Source organism: Lepisma saccharinum, chromosome 21 (genome assembly GCF_977018435.1).
Source record: "Lepisma saccharinum chromosome 21, izLepSacc3.1, whole genome shotgun sequence".
Lineage (NCBI taxonomy): Eukaryota > Metazoa > Arthropoda > Insecta > Zygentoma > Lepismatidae > Lepisma > Lepisma saccharinum.
The window spans coordinates 44407961-44425039 of record NC_139249.1 but is presented as its reverse complement, the minus strand read 5'-3'; the positions used below and the strand labels follow the sequence as shown (position 1 = coordinate 44425039).

At 42.9% G+C, this 17079-nt stretch overlaps 1 protein-coding gene across 1 annotated transcript in view; it reads right to left on the bottom strand.

Moving 5' to 3' along the window:
* LOC146004155 (histidine decarboxylase-like) overlaps positions 1–17079 on the bottom strand; it is a 155622-nt gene that overhangs the window by 90371 nt on the left and 48172 nt on the right. The window lies entirely within an intron of this gene.

Below are 17079 nucleotides of genomic sequence, written 5' to 3'. Positions count from 1 at the left end.
TTCGTATCGCCATGAAGAGTACATCCTAGGCCAACGAAATCAGATACGTAATAATTAACGTTACTGAATATCTTGACAACAAAGCAAGGGAGGGAAGTCCTAATTAATGGAAACACGGGACACAAGTGAAGACGAACATTTTCGTATGAGGTGACTGAGTAGGGAGAAATACAGAGTTCACCAACAGAAAGTGGTGCTTTTTTTGCAACCTTAACGGAAAATATCGTAAGGCAAACGCGAAAGTGGTGCGCTTGTGTATTTTTCTTAGTCTAACTTAACCTAAAGCAAAGAGCTGGCAACCTTGCTTTAGGCTTGCTTTATGTAGTTCCAGTGCATAAAGCAAGGTTGCCAACCTACTGGGCTCTCGCCATAGCCTTTTACGATGGGGGTTCACCAACATCAAGAGTAGATGTGACTGGCCGCTTCTATGCCCTTAAGTGAGCCGCAGTGTTGCCAGCCCACCCAAAGAAAATATCACCATATGATCTTTTACAGGCGAAGCTAACCTACAAATAGGAGTTGGCAACACTGACTAGTTGCTTCTCAGCGTCTTGGAAAACGTCTTAAGACAAATATTTTAATCTTTAAGAAAGTCGACTTCCGGTTTGTCAATTCCGGCATGTCAAGAAAATTTTCTTGAGACAAATATCTTAAGACGTTTTTCCAAGACATTGATTTTCTTGGCTCCTAATTGAGCTAGGATGATGATTTTAGGTTTGTTGGATAGGATTCGACGAGAACTATTCGACTGGCAAATAAAATCGATTCTACCTCCCCCTCTATTTTTTCTAGCATACTGATCTATTGCGTGCTAACCAAACCTCTTGGGAGGCAGGGGGCTCTTGTAACGCCACGTATGTATGTAATGTGATTTGTGAGGGGGGAGAGGGGGCCAAAATTTTAATCTTACAGCTAGAAAATGTTTCTATAAAATAACAATGCCTCTGAACTGTTTGGCTTCAGGAAGCAAGCTATGGAAGTGCCCGTCCAGCCCACGTCGTCGTCGAGCTTCAACGAACTTCTGCCTTCCATGCTATCTAAACTTAACGGTCTGTTAATTATACACTTGAATAGCATTTTGACCCAGTACGACGAAGATGTGGGCAAAACTTTCTATGTATTCAACAACAACTTAAATTATTACCAGTTCCCCATCTCCGGCAAACTTAAGTTCGACATGAATCCCGGGAACAAAGGGGAAGCCAAGGTTTCCTCAGGCAAGAACATCTATCGCATCAAGCATGATAGGATGGATGCGACTACAACGTACGATGTGTCTGCTGGCGATCGCCTGTACGTGGAGATCTTGGACGACTACGATAAACTCATCCCTCTTTTCATAGAAATGAAAATCACCTACCCTATAATAAATAACCACAGTGGCAACAATGCCTAACGATATTTTTGGTCACACCAAACGCGATGATCAAAAGCGACGAGCTTCTCATGCTCGACGTCAGGATCAAGAAGTTGCGAAGCAACCTGCAAGCCCTGCAATCCACGCTCAACTCCATCCTCCAGGCAGAGTTCGCTAGAGGCGAATGCTTTTAATATTGTGTTTTCTAATTTGTTAAAAAATACGTAATGTGATGACTCATATCTTCCGATTGCACAACACTGTGGCAAGTTATTACGTAATGTGATGACTCATATCTTCCGATTGCACAACACTGTGGCAAGTTATTACGTTATGTGATGACTCATATCTTCTGATTGCGCAACAAATTATGACGTAATATGATGACTCATATCTAACATGGTCTCTTTTGGTTGGTGGAAAAATAAGTCATACTTACCGTGGTATCTTCTGATTGGAGGAAAAATACTTCATAAATAATAGGAGGTTATATAAGGGGGGCCAGAGCAGTCAGTCACAGTCTGCGAAAGCAGCTTGAAGACGTCCTGTCGCAGTGTTCCTCGTAGATTTGCCTTACATGTTGAGTAGCAATTATTTTCTGTTTGATTTTTAAAAATTGTATTCATGGTGCAGTGTAGTTGAGTTTTTGTGAGACTGATTGAAGAGTAGTTATTTTTCTTGTAGTGCTTTTTTTAGGGTATCTATTTGTGCAACACTCAGTACCTAATTGTACAATACTCTGTACCTAATTGTACTGCACTTTATACCTAATTGTACAACATTTTGTACCTAATTGTACAATATTTTGTACCTAATTGTACAACATTTTGTACCTAATTGTACAACAGTACGTGTGGATTCGACATATAAAAAAATCATACATCAGCATATCTACATATATAAATAAACACCCCCCAAAAAATATGCGTCCTACGAAGATTTTATATTACATGTAAGAAAAATATTTCCAGTGCTCATTATGCACGACATAGTCGTACCTGTGTGCCTAGCAAGCATTTAACAGCAACCGAATTGTGTCCTAAGTGTAACAAACACTTTACAATTGGATATGTCAAAAAGCATATGCCTAATTGCAAGGGTACTGGAGACCCTGTGCTGCAACCATCGACCTCGGTCAAAAGGAAGGCTGAAGCAGATGTTTTTAACATATTACCATCTGCCAAACGCGTCAAGTCGGCAACAAAAGCAAGCCGGTTTGCTTTTGATCATATATTAGAGGATTTTGATTTTACCTCAGATAGCTTATGCGATGTACGTAGCTTCCTAGAGAGTGTGCGACCCAAGATAATTTCTATCTTAAGTGATGTACTGGCTTTAAACTCTACTAAATTTTATGCATCGCTGGGATGCCAATACAAAAAAACCATCTGATGAGGAATACAGCTTTCACCATAATACCAAGGCAAAAATATTGCACTTGGCAGATGTTGCCAACCTCGAGAGTATCTACGACAAATTCTTGGAGGAGCTGGTTGCCAAACAGGAAGAACATCAGGCTGAAGGCTCGGGTGGTTCGTTGTGTGGTACTACGCATAAACTTAAATTGAGTCTTAACAAGTTTGTTCCACTGTCTGGGTCTAGTTATGTTCCACTGCCGCCAATAATTGCAGTCAAGGAGGCTGTTCTAAACATCCAGAATAGCGATTCAAAATGTTTTGTTTGGTCGGTGCTGGCAGAGCTGCATCGTATCCACTGGAAAGATCAACCGCATCGTGTTACTTACTACATACCCTACGAATCAAAATTAGAAAATGCGATGGCTGGGATTACCTACCCAATTCAGTTGTCGGACATAAACAAATTCGAGACCCGTGCACACAACTTACTAAACCTGCAACTAGCTATCAATGTTTACGGCCTTACTAAGAACACAAATATTGTATACCCTTTTCGAGTAAGCAACATGGAAGGTGAAGCTGTACAAGAAATCAATTTGTTACTTATCAAGAACGAGACTTGCTACCATTACACGCTTATTCGCTCTCTCTCCCGGTTAGTTTCAGGTGAAAAAAGCAAACATCATGGTTGCATAGAAGTCTGTCGCAGGTGCTTGTCCACGTTCGATAATCAAAAACCACAAGATTACCAACACATTCAAGGTCCCGACATTGCTGCCAAGAAGCTTGCACACCACATGCGCTATTGTAACGACAGCAGGCCTGGGGTTGCAGTCTTATCCGAGCCTGGTACTGTGGAGCAATTTCGGGCGCATAGTGCTATGGGAGAGCACCCTGCTATTATCATTGCAGATTTAGAGGCCTTCCTTGAACCGCTGTCCACTTGTAAACCCAACCCAGAAGTTTCTTCTACCACGCCTTGTCAAATTCACAAGGTCTCCAGTTTTGCCTATGTTGTGGTGCGACGAAATCAAATAATTGCCCCTGAGCCATATGTATATCGCGGTCCCGATGCAGTCAAACATTTTCTGGAGAGGATGATTGTAGAAGTGAACGAGATACGAGAAGTGTTGTTAGATCCTGTAGCTATGCGAGACTTAACTCCCGAAGAAAAGCGTAAACACGATGAGGCTACACACTGTCCAATTTGTAACGAAAAATTTATTGATAGTAGGAAAAAAAGAAAGTTCGACACCACGATCACTTCACCGGAAACTATATTGATTCTTGGTGTAACGGGTGCAACCTGAAGGCTAAGGACCCGCGCTTTGAAAAAACAATGAAAAACACGCGAAATCGTGAAGACATAAGGTTGCTTACTAGCGTCGACCGTTGTCACAAACTTGTTGCAAGCCCACTGTTTAAATCTCGAACAATCTACAACGAACAGCTTGCTTTGGTACACATGAATCGTGGTGAGGTAAAGCTCAACAAACCAGTCTATGTTGGTGCCACAGTGTTAGAGTTAAGCAAGCTGCAAATGTTCGAGATATATTATGATATACTACGCTTGCACTATGGTAACAACATCAATCTTCTCTACACAGATACGGACAGTCTGGTATATCACGCCCACACTGCTAACGCATGTAAAGATATCGCTACGATTCCAGCTCTCGTTAACTTGTTTGACACGTCGAGCTATCCCCAACCAAATCGATATGGAATCCTGGCTCGAAACAAAAAAGTACCTGGCAAACTAAAGGATGAAAAAGATGGGGATATTATATTAGAGTTAGCTGGTCTTCGTGCCAAAGCATATGCAATTCAAGCTGAGAGTTCTGTGACCAAAAAAGCTAAAGGCATAGGCAAGCAGGTGGTTCAGAGAAAACTCAAGTTTGAAGACTACGTCGAGTGCCTCGAAACCAAAAAGGCGATTCTGCGAAAAGAGTATCGCATCCAGAGTATTAAACATATACTTACAACCAACACCGTCAGGAAAATTGCTCTGGATGCACGAGACGACAAGAGATGTGTTCCCGAATGTGGGATTCATACCCTGCTGTGGGGCCACTATCGCCTGAAAACAGGTAAAACTTGCTCTGTGTGCTCAAAATAATAAAAAAAGAAATTTGATTTACTAGTGGGTTTTTTTGCCCTCGAATGCAAAAACGAGAGGGTGAAGGTTGGATATTTTTTCAAAATATTAATTTCACAGTATTTTTTGTAATACATGCTTTATATTCAATCAACAGAATTTTTTGTTAACCTACACAAAAGAATACAAAAAATTAACAATATCTGTAAATATATAGTATGTATATTTTTTTACGGAACTAACTCCCGCCGTGTCCTACGGGACGAAAAATTTGGGGGCATGTGCAGGGCCAAAGGGGAAGTTCCTTTGTGCGCTCAAGCATGTTTTTTTTATTTGTTGTTATTTCCTATGCATATTTAAAACTGCTCTGTTACTCGCTCGTTCCTGACATCATACACAAAAGTTTTCTCTGCAATAAGGATGACGCTGCACAGAGTATCGGCAGACAAGGCATTGTGGAACTCACAGACAATCTTGATGTTGGTGCGATCGTTAACAACCACCTGCTTTCTCTTAGATGTGTTGATGACGAAGATGGGTCTGCGGGCTATGAACTCATTGGGGTTGTAGTACACGTCCACGTTGCCGGAGGTCACCCTCCCTCTTGTAAGCTGTGTATGCCTCGTACAATTTCAGATAGTCGTCGTTTGCAATGTTCAGGTTGTAGTTCTCACGCGGGAATATCTCGTTCCTAGCATTTTTGAGGTAGATGTTTTTGATCTTGCAATTGTCGAACTGGCTCGAATCTTTTTCTTGGTTCTTGTCCTCCGCCGTCTGGAAGAGCACGACCACAAACTCTGGCATATCGTACCGGATGCTGTTAAACTGTGTGGTCACGTCAAATTCAAAATGGTTGCCGGAAGCAGGTTTCTGCACGCACTGGTAACCGTAAAATTGGATGGGTACTTGGGGATTCTTCAAAATGTCTGCTTTGTACTTGAGAGCGTAGTTAGTTTCGTATTCCACTACGGGCATGCGCAGCTCCATGGACTGGATGATGTACTTGGCAGGATCAGGTAGTGTATTGGGAACTGCCGAACCGTCTGCACTCAAGGTGCTGTAACGCATCAGCGCATTATTGTCGTTTGCGCTTCTGCGAAAAGTGACGCGCAAACCACCCTTCCACATAATCTCTGTGTAGTCGGAGAAGAAGCCAGGAAGCAGGCGCATGGGAAACAGTACTGTGTGACTTTGAGTTATGATTTTTGTACCTGCTTCGATTCCCCCTGCCTGGTAGTATGTTGCATCGGTCTTGGAGAGTTTCAATGTTCCCACAGCTGTAGAGGTAATCCCGGTGTAGTCAACCCTATCGATTACGGTGTCATGCTTTCTAACTTCCACCTGCGAGAATAAGTACGGCACAAAATTATCTACGAGTCTTAGGTTTGCGATGGTGGGGAATGCTTCGCTGTTGTCTCTCTTCACAACATCAAACTTGATATACAAATCGGCTCTGTGAGGTTGAATGAATCCATCCCCGACGTCCACGTCGTATTCTATCTCTCTATTCGCTTCGTTGAGGTTGGCAAACGTGCGACGATTGGGAGGGAAGGACTGCAACTCGTAACTTTCGATTTGCTCCATGATGGTTATTTATTATATGTTAATCTCCACGACGGCAGTGGTCGTGGCTCCTGCAAAATCAACCACCTCCCCCTTCTCGTTGGTAATTGCCAATTCTATGTTGTCTATGCGATTACGAGATACAGGAAAGTATATCGGTGGGGACTGGGGAGGGTGTGTAGATAATTGGCTCCATGAACTCAGAGTTTGGTTTGAACGTAGCGATAATACCTGTTTGCTTGTAACTCCCTGGGATGCCGTCCGAGGATTTGGTGATCATACCTTCTGCCACATTGCAATGTATATTCAGAGTCTCGATGGCTAAAAATTTAGGAATGTTAGCACCAATGTGCTTGATGCCAGGTTCGAGCTTTGTGTTGTTCTCGAATCCCAAAAGCTCTCCGATGGTACCCAGGTCTACGGTTTCCGTAGCAGACACCAGTTCCACCCTGTGAGTTACAGAATTTTGCGACAGCAGTACACTTCTTGGTAATTGAGCCTGCAAGGTAGACAGGTTGTAATGGCCAGGGGTGATGGTAATTTTCTCGCTGCCAATTTTGATGGTATTGTTGTGTACCGTCACGTTAGGTATCAGGTACATGCTGTAGAATGCACGGAGAGCAATAGATTTAGGATAGATGATATCGTCATGCAATGTGAGTTTCAGAAGCGAAGTCTCGCTTGTGAGATGGAATACTCCAATAGTGCTTTAGGTGCCACAATGCTTTCTGGAAATCCTCGATTGTTGGGTTATTTAATTGCGAGAGGAAGACAAGCATGGAAACGCAGAGATGGCCACAGTTCACATCGCTGAAACCCTGAATGCGTTCGTCATTGTAGTAGAGGTTGGCAACACTGAGATACTTTACCAACCCAGCAGGTGGCGTGCCTCCGAATGAATCGAATACAAATGCTTTGTTGTTGTTGTTGGCTTTGAGGTAGCATATCCAATGTGTACCTAGATTTTCGTAACTGTCTAGGTTAACCACGCCACACTCTTGTTTCTTCACAACAGAAGGTAGAGAATCAGACATGAAAACGCCCCTGAAGTGCTTGACCCGCAACGATTCGATCAAAGATTCAATATCGAAGTTGGACAGGGGCTCTTCTTTTTTTTGAAACTTTTTCAAAGCTTCGAGGTTGTTTTTCGCTTTTTGGTCACACCTTTCCCCTTTTTCTCCATAGCCAGGTTATGGCGTTTCTGCTCTTCCAACTCGGCTTTATTCTTTCTTGCATCGATGACGGTCTTGGCAATGGCGGCACTGCCTCCTGCCAAGCTGCCTACAGTGCCCAATGCTGCCAAGATAGCCGGGATGCTGAATATGAAACCTCCAGTCTTCTGCTGCTGCTTTCGCGAACCTTGTAACCTCCTCAACTGAGGAATGCTAAGCAGCAATTTCATTCCATGACCTTTTGCCAAGCAGGAATGTTTCTTCTCGCGCTGCTTTTTGGTGAGCAATCCGTCAAGAGCTCCGAGAGATTTGAGGTTTGCGTAGGGTAGTTGGTAAACGACACCTTTGGGCTTCATGGTGATAGTATGTTATTTATATATATCGTGAAAAGGTAAGGCTTTGCCCCTTAATAGGTTGGTTATACAAAGTTGCTTTTTTTTCACAGGGTGTTATTTATATACAGCCCTCACCCCAATTTTTGTTTTGTGTTCATGGCGATGGTCGTATCCAATGCAGCAACCCGTTCACCTAGCGAGGCATCTCTGCTGACGAGTCTCCCGAAAGCAGCATGCTCCAACTTCCTGTCGGCATCGTGACGTGCGTCGAGATCTGTGTGAGTATTGTAAGCAATGTCATGATCCTTGCATGCTGCGTCCAGTGGATTCACTCCCTTGTCTCCTTTTTCCAGTCGCTGTTCGAGTTTGGTACCCGGACCGCAGTACTGGTAACTCAGTAGGTGCATCTCGAAGGGTAGCTGGTTGATAATATCGTTCACGAGACCTCGACCCTCGGATACATTCCAGAATTTCGGAGGCAGGGTATTGATGATTTTGATGAGGTAACCTATACCTTTGCTGTCGTTGACAATGAAGTTGCTAAGCTTGGTGCTAATCATGTCCTTGACGCCCACCTTCTCGTTGTGGAAGTTGCGATTGCCTGCATTTTCTTCGCCTGCGATAACCAGCAATCGATCTACAAGCTTCCTTACGTCGTCTACCCAAACAAACTCTTTAGGTAGGGTATTGTAGAGTTTGACACCGCGCGCTGCCAGTCTTTAGCTGGGTCCATATGGGCTTGATGAGGTTCCTGTACTTTTCTCCACTGCTAGATTTCACGCGATTCTGTGTCGCGTCGTTGTTTTGGTACAGGGCGTCCGTCATGATCAAAATTTCTGTGTAACTTTGGTAATCCTCGTCTGTATAATCTTTAGGTTGCTTTTTGGTGATGAGTTCCCACAGTCCCACGGTGCCAGGATACCTGGTCCAGCTGTTCTTCTCGCCCAAATTAACTTTCACGTCGTCACCCTCGAACGTGACTTTTGACTTTTCAATCTTCCAAATCACACCCTCGTTGGGTTCTATGATTGGGTACAATCCGAATACCTCGTCTTTTTCGAATTTCCCGGTGCTTAGGTAATCCCTCGCCAACGGACCCAGCTCGACTAGCTTGTCCGAAGAGGTACTGCCTAGGGCCTGACGTTTCGGAGCCGGAGCAAGTTCGAACGGAGTAGTGTGAATGCTGGATATCGGTGTGGGTATGGTATAATTTTGAGCAGTAAGTGGCACAAGCTCGTTGATTAACTCTTTGTTTTGCTCGGTCACATCTTTGATTTCTTTGTCAAGTCCACTGATGGCATCGATGATAGGCTGGTCCTGACGCTTTTTCTCTTCTTAAATTCCGCGATTCTCGGATTTCCACCCCTTAAACCGTTTTGCCAGGTAGCTACGCAGCTTCAGGTTGTCGTCTGCAAGTTTGCGTTTCATTTTTGTTGTATGTAGTTATTTATAATAGATCAAGACGTTTCTTGTAACGTTACAACGTTTAGAAAATTATTAATTTTGTTTCTGTATTTTCCGTTATTGGGTTTGCTCGTCATGTCTATTGTGACAAATCCGAAATCATCTTGGTTCCAGCATGAAGAGCAAAAGTTGGAAAACTGATTGTAGTTTATGTCCCCACCTACATAATCATCGTAAGCGTGTTTTAAATTGGTGTAGTCTTGACGAAACAAACAAATGAAATTACCATTGTCTCGGAGTAGCTGCTTGGGGATTTTGGAAAGAGTTTGAGCAAGGTAGAAGCAGTCCATGCCTCTGTGCCGACCCTGAGTAAAAAAATTGCGAATTTCGTTCTGGTTCTCCAGGATCACATCGTCAAAAACCACCACCGAATTTTCGAGACAGCAGTCTAGTGGTATCACTTCAGAAGCAAATATAGCTATGCCTAGTCCCTCGTAAAGTTTCGACAGCTGGCGATACTTCGATTGCTCCAAATTTTTAAGAAAACATACAGGTGCCTGTTCTTCCAGTTTAACCAGTTGGGTGCAAGAAGAAAATTATCAATAAGCAACGTTGCTTTTCCACATCCAGAAGGTCCAACAATAAGACTGCGAATGTTGTCGGGTAGAAGCTCGCCATTTTTCCTATCCTGTCTTTCCGATGGAAAATCTGGCAGTCGCCTCACCACATCCCAAGCACCCGTTACACAATCACCTCTTTTGCGTCTATCCAACTTTTTTCCTCGAGTCCCAGCCATTTCACACCCAGTTTGTCACCTTTTCTACGTAATACTTTTTCAATAAGATACGTGTCGGGGTATTTGGTTTAGAAAGTTCCTCTTCGTAAAATCTTCCTTTCAGAATTTCGTCGCGATTATCTTTTATTATTTACGTGTGACGGTTTCCAGGTAAGACTCGAACTACGGTGAAAAGTTCCGTACTCCAATTTTTTGTGAAGCCTTTTTCGAACGCACGCTTAACTTTACTGATTCTCACCTGATCTCCAATTTTGTATTTCGGTTTCTTGCTTGTAAATTTGTACATTGGACAATAAACCGTAGAAATTAAACGCCCATCGTCAGATTTGTTGACGTCAGCCGGTTTCATGTTTATCGTGTGATGCAAACTGTGATTATAGCTGTTAACGAGTTCCGGAAGCATGTCGAGCCACTTGTAATTCCCCTGAAGCGTGAACTGTTTCCATATCCGTGTTTTGAGAGTTCGGTTGAAACGTTCTACTATGCTGGCTTTGATGTGACTAAAAGTGGAGTAATGTTGAATATTTCGTTTTTGAATAAATTGTCGAAAGACAGAGTTGTAGAATTCTTTTCCGTTGTCTGTGTGAAGAAATCGAGGTCGCCTGCCACTTTCATCGAAAATAGTTTTGAATGCTTCCACTACACAGGTTCCTGTTTTTGCCTTGAGGGGTAAAGCCCACGCAAATTTTGAAAATGTGTCTATAACAGTGAGAAGATACTTGTATCCTTTGTTGATTTTATGTAAATTTTTTAGATTGCCACTACTCATTTTCACAAGGTCAGCTCCCCACAAGTAGTCTATGCCTTTGGTCACTACCGCCAGTCGTTTGTAGTTTCGCCGTGCAGGTTTGTGCAGCTCGTTCACAATAGCCTGCCTAGACATTGCGCGAAAATAAGAATATAGCTTGGATGGGATTTCTGGCCGCAGACAATGCCGGGTTTTCTATGTACAGCTTATCACCTATTTCTATTTCGATAATTTGAGTTGCATCTTCGGCATAGGCACTCTCGCGACTTTCGGGGTGGGTGAAATCTACCAACTCCACTCCTCTTATTTTAGGCTCGTCCCCAATGTTCGTTACGGTCATGGTTGGGTAGTGGGTTGCATGAGGCAAAGCCCAATAAGAAACCTTGACGAACTGAAGTGTGCCAACAAGGAAAAACTGGTGATAGGCTTTGGCAGGGGTCAGCATGTAGAGTTTGGCGCCCGGATGGAAGAGCGAGGAAAATTCCCTGTTTGGAATGCTGTACAGTTCGATGACAACAGTGGATTTGAGATTGTCAATGCTGGCGTTCAAGGTGCTTACGTTGGCTCGAACTTCGCTCTCCACATCCTCCAATATACCGTTTACCAATTCCAGGTGTTCCTAGATAGCACGAACAACAGTGTCGTAATCGGGCTTGATCTTCACGTCGACAACAAGTCTCTTGAATTTTTCGTTTAACTCGCGCAGCTGGGTACTGAAATTAGCTATGGCAGATTCCTGGCCTGCTTCCATGCTACCAATTTGCTCTTTTACGTTGGCGATAATTTTCTGCAGGCTCTCCACAAGTGTCAACTTGGAGTTAAGAGCTGCAAGGTTGTGGACCTGAGTCCTAATTTCCGCAAACAAAGCATGTAGCTCGCCGACATTCTGGTTGGTAGGCAGGGTGGCAACAGCATCCCGAAGCGTCGCAATTTCGGTTTGGATGTTTTTGATGTCGTCCGATTTGAGTATTCGGTTCAGAGCCCGCTTCACACTTTTCAGTTCCTGCGAGGTATGCATGGTAGCAACTGTGTTCTGAAGTAATTCCAGAGATTTTTTCACAGCATCCAACTCCGAGGCAGCAGCAGCAGCACGTATGCCTTCTTGTAATTGTGTCATGTCGTCCTGGGTGGGGGTGGATTGTTGCAAAGTTTCCAACTTTGCCTGTATGTTGTCGATCAAGTGATGAAAATGCGACAACTCTGATTCGGTGTTTAGATTTTCCAAATTGGTGATCTGCTGTTGGACGCTGGCCAGAGTATCCCTGATGCCAGGCAGTTTGAATTCCAATGCTTCATGTACGTTTTCCAGATCATTTTTGATGACGGCGAGAGCATCCTCAATATGGGCTATGGTGCCTTGCAGCTTCCCGAAATCCTCGTAGGTCTCGAGCTGGAGCTTGATGTTGGCCACGCTACGGGCAATAGCATTGAGCTCGCTGGACGAAGGTAGATTGTCGATAAAGTCCTGTAGCGTTTGGAGTTTTGTTTTGACTTCGTTGATGGCTGCATGCAAAGCGTCCGTTTGAAGCTCAGCCTTGATACTTTCCAACGTAAGAATTTCGAACGATTGAAACTGTTCGTGCAATTTGGCAATACTGGCATTCACGCGATCGTAGTCATCTTGAGTTTTGATGCTCTGGATAATGTTTTGCAGTTCAGTCTGGATGGTGCTTGTTTGATCCTGCAAGTGTCGCTTCAGCTGTTCCACGTCGGAGGTCTGCATTTGCTGCAGCTTCACAAGTTCGTTTTGGAGCTTGCTACACTCAGTGCCAAGTTGTCGAAGTTGTCTATTGACGCGAGGTCGGTGTGCTTTTGCAACAGCGATTTAAGCTCGGCGTCAATTTTGAGTACGGGGTCCAGGCACTGAGACTGCAGGCTGGCTATCTCTGACTGGAGGCTGGAGTTGAGCGTGGACTGCAGGGCCTGCAGGTCGCTTCGCAGCTTCTTGACCCTGACGTCGAGCATGAGAAGCTCGTCGCTTTTGATCATCGCGCTTGGTGTGACCGAAAATATCGTTAGGCATTGTTGCCACTGTGGTTATTTATTATAGAGTAGGTGATTCGCATTTCTATGAAAAGAGGGATGAGTTTGTCGTAGTCGTCCAAGAGCTCCACGTACAGGTGATCGCCAGCAGACACGTCGCACGTTGTAGTCACATCCATCCTATCGTGCTTGATGCGATAGATGTTCTTGCCAGAGGAAACCTTGGCCTCCCCTTTGTTCTCGGGATTCATGTCGAACTTAAGTTTGCCGGAGATGGGGAACTGGTAATAATTTAAGTTGTTGTTGAATACATAGAAAGTTTTGGCCACATCCTCGTTGTACTGGGTCAGGATGCTATTCAAGTGTATAATTAACAGACCGTTAAGTTTAGATAGCATGGAAGGCAGGAGTTCGTCGAAGCTCGACGACGACGACGACGTGGGCTGGACGGACACTTCCATAGCTTGCTTCCTGAAGCCAAACAGGTTCAGAGGCATTGTTATTTTATAGAAACATTTTCCAGCCGTAAGTTCAAAATTTTGGCCCCCTCACAAATCACATTACATACATACGTGGCGTTACAAGAGCCCCCCTGCCTCCCAAGAGGTTTGGTCAGCACGCAATAGATCAGTATGCTAGAAAAAAATAGAGGGGGAGATAGAATCGATTTTATTTGCCAGTCGAATAGTTCTCGTCGAATCCTATCCAACAAACCTAAAATCGTCATCCTAGCTCAATTAGGAGCCGAGAAAATCAATGTCTTGGAAAAACGTCTTAAGATATTTGTCTCAAGAAAATTTTCTTGACAGACCGGAATTGACACACCGGAAGTCGACTTTCTTAAAGATTAAGATATTTGTCTTAAGACGTTTTTCCAAGACTCTAATAGTCAGTGTTGCCAACTCCTATTGGTAGGTTAGCTTCGTCTGTAAAATATCACATGGTGAAATTTTCTTGGGGAGGGTTGGCAACACTGAACCCCACTTAAGGTTGGCGAGCCTCACCGAGCCGCACTTTCGGGCGCAGAACTCCCTATTTGGCCCTACTACAAAATGGACTTAAAACGCTAAATCAACAACTATTCCTCCTCTTCTTCTCCTCTGGTTTTTTTTTTAGAATACTGATCTATAGCATGCTTCCTTGGTGAACCCCCATCGTAAAAGGCTATGCCAAGAGCCCAGTAGGTTGGCAACCTTGAGCCGCCACTTTCGCGTTTGCCTTACGATATTTTCCGTTAAGGCTGCAAAAAAAGCGCTACTTTCTGTTGCAGAACTCCCTTTTTACCGCTACTTGACTGCGAGAGGAACAAACAAGAGACTGTCCACTTTGGTTCGCGAGTTGGCCGCGGCGTATCTCTTCTTGGTACGACTGCAGTAAATATTCAACAGATTTTGCAGAATTGCACCCACAGCTGTGGTAAAGATTGATTGATTGATTGATTTACTTTATTTTATTTCGCTTTTGTGCTACTTTCGGGTAATTTGCTAAGATGGGATGAATGATGAAATTGATGAATGGACACTCACAAACATCCATGCTCAGGCTGGAATTCGAACCCGGGACCCCTGACGTCGTAGCGCGATGTGTTAACCACTCCGACATAGGGCCTGCTAGCTGCGGTAAAGGCTTGTTTCTTCTACCATAACCCGATACGATTCTTCCAGCCTCGTCACTCGACCAGTTTGCATGTTATTCCAAGAACTTACAATTTTTGCTACTCACCCAATGACGCTGATATCCGACTGGTCTGCTTCTACCAAGACGCTTCTTAAAGGAGGTGAACTTTACGATTAATTGATTGATTGAGTTGGTGATTTAAGTCAAATTTGTGCACAGTAAGGCTAATCGGGACTGGACCTACAGTTTAAAGTGGGATCCGAACCACTATCTGCCTCCACCGGGATCGAACCCGGGAATCTTTGATTACAAGGCAACGACGCTACCACTGCGCCATCGGGGGAACTTTACGATTGAGAGGCTTGAGATTTAAGAAATAAATCCTAGGTTAACAGGACTATTCTTTTCTGATAATAGCATGGATGCACTTTGCATCGTTTCGCCACTACTTTAGAACTACTGTTTATAATAGCTTATATTTATGGATGTTCTTGTTTTAACATGTATTAATAGAGGTTTAACTTTGTCACTTTGTAACAATATTAAGCGTAACATCGAAAATACATTAAGACAACAATTAAACATTCACTCACTACCAGCATAAATGCACACAGGTGCACGCAAAGTCAGTTCAGCACCAGCGTCTCTAGCGAAGAAATGAGGAGTTTCAGCCAGCACAGAAAATCGTATTTGTGAGGGCGAAAGTGCCGAGGCTAGAAGGATCGTAGTGGGATATCGTTCTACGGAAGTCATATCCTTAAATCGTATGCAATCATACACATTAACGTATTGCAGGTTGCCTGCCCATAAGGATGAAAAGCATAGAGAAAGACAGAAGCAAATGAAGAAATGGAAGAGCATAGTATACTGTATAGTACAACTTCCACACCTCCTTTCTAGAAATACGAAGGCACTCGACATTTTTTTCCTTTAAGTCCACCTTATGCACAGATAGGCTAATCGGAACTGGACCTAGTTTAAAGTGGTATACTGTTAAGTGTAAATTATCGTTATGTTTTTGTTTATGTTTTGTTGAAAAATGGCGGTGTTCATTATGGAAGTTGTAAGTTGAGATGTTTGATAGTAAATTTATTATCATATGTTAATTAGTGGTCTGTTCATGTTTCAAGTAATGATATGTGTAAAACACGTGCATATTAGCCTGTGTGCATTCACAGCAGCTTCCAATGTTGCATTCCTTTCCCGGGAATAAGCAAATCATCTTGATAAGGTAGTAACAGAAGATCGAACATCCTAAGTCAATCACCTATGAGGAGAATGTGTGAACTGCACAACAGATGTTCCGAAAGGGAACCAAAATTAGCTATATTTCACATGGCTATTGGGACATTCAAAAAAGCTATTCAAACGATGGACGAATAAATGTCAACCATGTAAATATGCACGTATCTTTTATAAATCTATATTTCTTTCGTAGTTTATAAATAAAATAAATAAATATTATTGTAAATTGTTGCTGTTAGATTTATAAATTAATAAAAAGGGATTGTAAAATTATGCTAATATTAATTAATAATTTATCGAATGTTTTGTTTTAAATATCAACTCATTCAAATACTCAGAACAAATGAGGACCTCAGTTCTAAAATGAATTTTTATTTCAATTCACTATAGTTCAAAATGTAATAAAGACAAGCCCCTAGATTATGTTATATCTTCCATCCTTGAATTTTACTGTGTTTATATCAATTTCATATTTCATGTAAATTTTAATGCATTATGTAAGTATCTCTTTATATTTTGTATTGTTCGTGGTGGTTCAGCTCTGAAACATAGAGTGTAAAAATATTATTTGTACATTGCAATATTTGAAATTTTGTGTTCATGTAAGCAATTCTTGTGTTGGATAGTTACGTCTGAAATTTTATGTTACTCATTCAATCATACTTGTATTATTATTTTAATGTATTTGTTTTTAGTAACTATAATTTCTTTTGTGTACATTTACAATGTACTTTAGGTTTGGCATACTTCATGTTTGTCAGAAAATATGGAACACTATAATTGGGTGTTCGCCTGTTGTGTTGATATAAATAAATGACATAATTTAAACAGTGAAGGATATCCTCAATTGTCTTTTGAAATATTTGTGAAACAGTGTCGGGAGAATGGATTAACACTCGGGGTGACTACTGCGAAAGCTATTGTGACCCGTTACACAAAACAGGCTCTGCTTGCGAAACATTCACCCACGAAAACCACCAGGAGAAAGGCTGCAAGCAAAGTGTCACCCGTAGTGCTAAGGGGGTCCGTCGATTGGTGTGCCAAGAAAATCCCCCCGACTCAACGTGATATGGCCCACAGATTTCACCTCGCACCGTCAACTGTGAACAAAACAATTCGCAAGCACCTCAGGTTGAAGTGTGTGCGAAAGGCCGTGTACACCACCTCCTACCACGTCACATTGCCGAACGTAAGACGAACTGCAGGAAACTGTATGAAAAGTACCTGGCGGGTTCCAAATAGAAGAAAGTTGTCGCAATGGATGAATCATATGTCCATCTCACTGCTGGTGGTCACATTCGGGCGATCACATACCGTGACATTGACGGCAAGAGGCGCAGCAACTTTGTTCGTCAATGCAGGGAAAGTTTCCCTCGTGACTTTATGGTTGTGACGGGATTCGG